General features: G+C 37.4%; 1 long non-coding RNA gene across 1 annotated transcript; it reads left to right on the forward strand.

Moving 5' to 3' along the window:
- Positions 1 to 4,213: 4,213 nt before the first annotated feature.
- Positions 4,214 to 6,172, forward strand: LOC107835638 (uncharacterized). The gene is made up of 2 exons (XR_001661447.1): positions 4,214 to 5,527; positions 5,929 to 6,172. It is a non-coding gene; the product is annotated as an uncharacterized LOC107835638 (long non-coding RNA).
- The last annotated feature ends 377 nt before the right edge of the window (positions 6,173 to 6,549 follow it).

The following is a 6,549-nucleotide window of genomic DNA, read 5'->3' on the forward strand; positions in this document are numbered from 1 at the left end:
TATATATATATATATATATATATATCTCATTACGTTATGTTTTATCGTTTTATTTATTTCTTGAAAAAAAAATCCGTTTTAAAATAAATTAAATCAAATAGATTGCCAATTAAAATGTGTACATAAAGTTATTCAAAACTTTAGATGGAAACTTTAATTCCATTTCATTGATTTTCTTTTTTCGTAATGAAAAGGAATAAAATTCGCCTGAAGACGTCAGGCCTGAAGCGGACAAACTTGGCAGAGGAAGTAACCGATTTATGTTAATGAAGTGAGTTGGGGTCCGGGCTGGGAGCCGCCCTTCATTCACCACATGGTTAAGCCCAGACTCTACTCGCGCCACTTTCGCAATCTTACTACGACTCTCAAACTCTCGGCAAATCAAAATAGTAGCACATGGTTGTGCACTTTTACTTTTCCCTCCCTAAGTCCTCGTTGAACGCGAGATTTCTTCTCAGTTTTGCAAGAAACAGAGTAAATGGTAAGTCAGAATAAGTCAGTGAAGATGGTGGATTTTTTTTAGAAGCTGATGTCTAATACCACGCGTGTTATTGGCAGGAAACCTGTTGTTAGCCTATTTTTTGGGAGATGCTTGAAGAAAGTGAAATACTTAATGCGACGCGGAGCCCACATGAGCGTTCAAAGTAATAACGTGTTTTAATCTGGATTTATCGCAGGTGAAAATAATGTAGAAGCGCATGCCAACCTCTCCACCATGATAGTAGAATGAGGGAGATTTGAAAAGCATGTGTCGCTGCGGCTGCACCTCAGCACGATACCTCGGGAAAGTGATTCTCCCTAGTTAATAAACAAAACTCTGTACTTTATAGCTGCAGTTTCGTCATTTAAACTCTTGTACTCGGGCTACAGATCGATATGTGGCTAAGACATGATGATTTCGAGCAGTTTCTGGGCAGTGCTGTGCATTTAAAAGTGCCTCCAGAACAAAGCAGTAGCACATGGGACTGCAAGCAGGCCGCAGCTATCCTGTTAGCCGCTAACGCAAACTCGGGCTCACACGTACAAACTGTGGCTGTTTACATGAGCCATTATCGGCTGCGACGGTGGAGTGTGTAACCGGAGGCACGCTTAGTCATATTTACAGTTGTTAAATTTCCCAATTAGGTTTTATTTAAACTATAAACGAGAAGCTGAGCTTGCTAACCTTGATAAGTACTGACTGACAGAAGACGAAGTGTAGCTGTGCCCACTGCAAGAATACTTTTCGTGTACAAAGTTATTACCGCAGGTGTTTAGTTGCATGGGGGGAAAAAAACCGTATCGGACATGATTATTTTCTAAAACTAGTCGAAGTAGCGCATTTACTCATTATTTTTTAAAGAAGCCTGTGTGTCAACCCCTAGCTTGTTGTGTGTTGGGACTGCTGCTTAAGTTTGCTGCGTGGGAGTTGTGTATTCACAACTCCCACGCATCGGGTTAGCCTTTGCGCTTAAACGTTTTAGCGTCGCACTTTTATTTCTGTTATGATTCCAGAAAATAAGACGGGTGGACATAATGTCAAACGCGTGAAAGTATGGACTTCTGGGCGCCATGTTAGCGCGTGGGGGAGGGGCACAGAAATGTCGCTGGAGCGCCAGTGTTGGTGTCCTCAAGCAGTCCAGGTTCAAATTGGGGTCCCACATTCAACTTTGATGTAGAAACCATTACATTAGTAGCTTTAGGTCAGTCCTGTTGGCTACCTACGTACTTAAAATAAATATACACAATGCAATAATTATCTCTGCAATCATTCATTCTGCTGGTTAAATAAGAATATTTAATTGTAGACCTCAGCCACACCACTCCCTGTGTTTTTACTTTAAATTAAACCGGCTTCGACTAACGGGACTTTAATCGAAGCAATATATTTGCAGTTAAAGGCAAAGTCGTAATTAACGACATTAACAGTCAAACAAAAAGACAAACTGACCTATAAGTGATTGTAGTAGGTAATGTGCTTAACATACTTTGCTCTTTCCCAACAGGCGAACTTCCTCAACTTGCATTTAGAGTTAAAAGCAAGGAGAGCCAATAGGTGAAGAAAGTATTAAAATGCCCTTACTGTTTTTGTTTTTAGTAAAGAAAGTATAATCGATCATGTGAAAAGTTGGCCCCTATTTCTTGATTATTAAAAATCTCCAGATTTCCTCTCGCCACCTCATTTTGTAGCTCATTAAAAGGTTGTTTTTTTCTGTAGAACAGAAGAAGTCTGACAGTGTGAAATATCAAGCCCAGCCTGAATGGTCAGAAATGCATCAGTTAGCCTCAGATAGCAATTAGCCAGTTTTTCCTTTATCCACCTTGACTGGTGATTTGCAGGTTGGATGATGATTTTTTTGTTTTGTTTTATTTATTCTTTATTCACAAGTGTCCAAGTCCAGCACTCAGGACCTACTATCATGTAACTTTTAAATGCACCACTTTTCCAAAATGCCTGAATTCAGCAAATGGCTGAATTCTCTCAACATCTCATTAAGCTCTGCAGAAGCCTGGTAATGAACCAATCATTTCATTTAGGTGCATTAGTAGCAGAAATGCATCTAAAAGTTGTTGAATAAATTACTTCTATGCGTATTTTTTAATTCATAACTTATTCATAATTGGGAATATTTTAGTAGTTCTTGTATAATCTATTGTATTAAAGTACTATCTCATTAAAGAACTTGAAAAACTTGAGGGAAAACTACCTACATTTTATTGTAGTTTTAAAGTGCTTGCTTATAAGAAATAATTATAGGGTAATGCATGTATGACGAGCTGATATTTATTAGTTGATTAGTCAAGTTGGAACATGTGAAATCCATTTTTATTCCCCAAACTCTTAGCTTTTCCCTGGTCAGGCTATTTGCCCAGGTTGCCAGCCTTCAGTGGCTTGTCTATGAGACAAGAAAATAAAGAGTGATTTATTCCAGTCAGTTTAGTTTGTCTTTCTTTCTTGTAGATGAATTAATCTCACATTAAAATTATTGTTGAATATACCGATAATAAAACAGTGGTATTGCAGTAAAGGCAATTTTGTAACTTGATTATAAATCCTTAATAGTATTAAAAAACCCAACTTGTCCTCAACAATCTGTGCCGTCACGTTGGTCATAAATGTACAGTTGGTGGATGAAACTGTTGCAACACATTCGGGTGTGCCACATCTACAATTCCTCTTTAAAATTGTTGCGTACAATGTATGATTTGACATCTTCTACTCGGATATTTGTACATTTATTTTGTAAATGAGCCCTAGCTTTGGCACTACTTTTTTTTTAATAAGCTGTTTTGACCACAATCGTCAGTCTTTACATACTAAATTGTAAAACTGGTTACATCTTTTATAGTTTCTGGCACAAAAAAAAGTTTGGTAGGCATGGAGATGAATGCCATCAGTTTGAATAATCTCCAGATATCCATTCTGCATGAACACTTGGAAAAAATGTTTTTAAAACCTTGGAAATTTGTTTAAAGACATTTGTTTTGCTAAATATTTGTGCTAATCTGGACCTGAACCATTTTTGAATGTTCATGGCCACCCAAGGCAACAAATGTTTTCAGGACAAAACTAATATTGATTACCATTGAAATCCCTATTTCCTTTTAAATGAATTTAACCATCTGAAAATGTTGGATTTAATTCAAATCCAACCTTGATTTCCCTTAATCAAAAATGTTCTAATGGTATTAATCTGCTTGGTTTTCTAGTTCAATCTGTGTCATAACTTTTAAAAGGTCAAATGCATCTAATCCTTAAAAACCAGTCCATGTCGCTCTTGTTTTAGAAAAAAAAAAGAATGAAATCGGATGGTGAATGAGTTCTTTAGAAGCAGTTTGTTTAAAAGTGACTGTGATCTACACAAATACTGATTTGCCACTTGTGCATCTCTATCCGGTTAAATACAGTGCTTCTCGGTAGCTTTTAATATAATGGTGTCTACCAACAGAAAAACATGTAGTTGATTTATATACTTCCTCCTCAGCTGTGTTGGAAGACTGATTATAATGGAGCCATTAATTGTCTGGAACTCACTGATTTCAGCTCTTTTATTACCCAGATGTTTTTTGCTCCCGTTATTCACAAATTTAAATTGAATCTCTTTGGGTACCTTCACCACCTGGCCTCAGCATGTTGACAGACCTGAACTTTCTGCACGTCTTTTGCTTTTTGTAGCTTGCATAATGCATTGTGAATGTACGGTAACGCCGGGAGGGACAATGTGCTCACTTCTGAATTTAAGTTGCTGACCTGCTCTTAATACTTATTTACCGTTGCAGGAACCCCGCATGCATCTTCACCTGCTGGCCGGCACCCACCTTATTTTAAAGAAGTCGTCGTCTGGCCTCAAAGGAAATGCCACATGAACATTTTAAAGTCACTGTAGTGTCAAAGTGCTTACAGTGCAGGTAGTTTTCTAAAAATCTACTGCAGTGAAGGCACTTTCAGCACTGTGCTGATAATGTGAACTAAAGGAGCGGGTCTATTCACCAAGCCCAGCTGGGTTGTGACTGCACTGAATGGCCTGAATGCGACTGCTCTTGTTGACGCACATCTGCAGGATCTTGCTGTAAAAGGTTACCGTGGGCTTTATGGAGCCAAGAATCAATATTTGAAGAAAACATGCAGGATTTGTAAGATATTTTATCTAGCGCTAGCCATGAAGCAATCTTTCTTCTAGTTGTGTTTCATACCCGTTTCTATCAACATTTGTGTTTGTTTTTGTCTTCTAGTGCTTATGCTAAGGTGCATCTAGTGCAGATAGTGAAATAGACTAGCACCTACTGCCCTAAGTGCTCCTTCTGGCATAAGTGCTGGGATTCTCATCTGCCCCGTTCCAAATGTGTTCATCTGTAAACAAACAGTATTGTCAGTTCTCTGTTAGTTTTGCATAGTTGCGCTGCAAGAAGAAATGAGTTGTGCAAATCTATGCAAAACTGACGGGGCCCTGTGATTTCATCCGAATCCTACCGAAAATTTCAATTCTTCCCACACGGCGGTCAATTGGGTTTCCTCCTCCGCTCCGTTTAAAAAGGCAAATGCAGGTTTCAGTAGTATTAAAGTGCTTATAGTGCAGGTAGTTATGTGGATTTCTACTGCAGTGTGAGCACTTGAAGTACTTCTAGACTTGATCCTCGTGAGGAAAAGCTGCGGGGGGCGTCTTGCACAACGTGGGTCTCTGGTTAGTTTTGCTGGTTTGCTTTCAGCTTTCCAAGGTAGTGCTGTGCAAATCCATGCAAAACTGATCATAGAACTGAAATGATTCTTGTCAGAAAGGATCCCTTTCTGTGCAGGTTGGGAGAGGTGGCAGTGCTCTATGCTAAAGTGGTATTGCACTTGTCCCGGCCTGTTGAGGACAGGGGAACAGTTCTGCATCAGTCAAGGCTTTATCTTCCTGGTTGCATCAATTTCCTGTACGTGTTCTAGACATTCATACTGTACGGTCAATTTTTTGGGGTTTGCTAATGTTTGTAAAGTGTTTAATGCTCTCTTAAGGAACTGTACAATTAAATTTGAAATATAACATGTTTACAATCATTACTTTTTGTGATTATTTTTTTAAATGGGGAAAAAAAAAGCTCTTTCCACATCAGGATAGCTTTTCTTTTTAATAGTTACATATTATGGAACAAACTTAGACTGTTTTTTCCCTCAATGTTTTATTGTAGTCATTTTCAAATAAAGTTCTTTAAATATTCATATTACAGTAGTGTTTACAATGTTTATGTGGGTTTAAAAGGTACTTTTTGTGAAATCTCAATATTTGCCCTAATTGTCCTACATTTGTTTGGATTTAAACTGATGGAATTTATGTTGTCTCAAATTTGTACATCTGTTGCTATTTCTATTTTCTTAATCGTGCATCGACTGATGCAATATACATTAGAAAATGCACTAATTGCTTTGTGCTGGTTGAGCTGTGTCAACTCAAATCTGGGGCAGGGCAGTTAACAGCAGATGAGTGGTTTTGTGCAACATCGGAGCATTTTAACCAGTCATCCTTTTTAAGTAATGGCAAAGATGAACTGTATGCAGTAGGTAGTGATAGGACTGGGGTTGAGTGTTCAAAAATGTGTGCTGTTTTTTATTGAAAATGAGTAATTAATGCTGTGGTTATATGTTAAATGGATGTTCCATAAGAAAATGCTACAATTAACAAATTCATGTTAAAACGCTGCAGTTGATTCAAAATTAGTGATCAGATGTTTCAATGCAAGATTTTGCAGTTGAAGGTGGTTCTCCAATTATCAGTCTCCAAATCTAAAAATGTAATTAGTTTAACAATATTTATCTCAATTTTAATTGCTGCTATTTTTATGGTTCCCTGTCAAATCTTGAAGGAAATTTCAATTATGAATTCTTCCTTTGCACACCTAATTGTTCCTCAGAAAATCGATCATTAAGAATCTGTTGAAACAAACCACTTTCAGTTACCAACATTTGCTACTAAGCACTTGTTAAAAGATGTTGAATGAATTTCATCTTTTAAAAGACTAAAAAAAAATACATTCTATAAAAGCTGTGGATTCTCTCTGCAGTGAAAATTTTTACAAAATAATTTTACAGTT

This window comes from Poecilia formosa, unplaced genomic scaffold (genome assembly GCF_000485575.1).
Source record: "Poecilia formosa unplaced genomic scaffold, Poecilia_formosa-5.1.2 Scaffold16, whole genome shotgun sequence".
NCBI lineage: Eukaryota > Metazoa > Chordata > Actinopteri > Cyprinodontiformes > Poeciliidae > Poecilia > Poecilia formosa.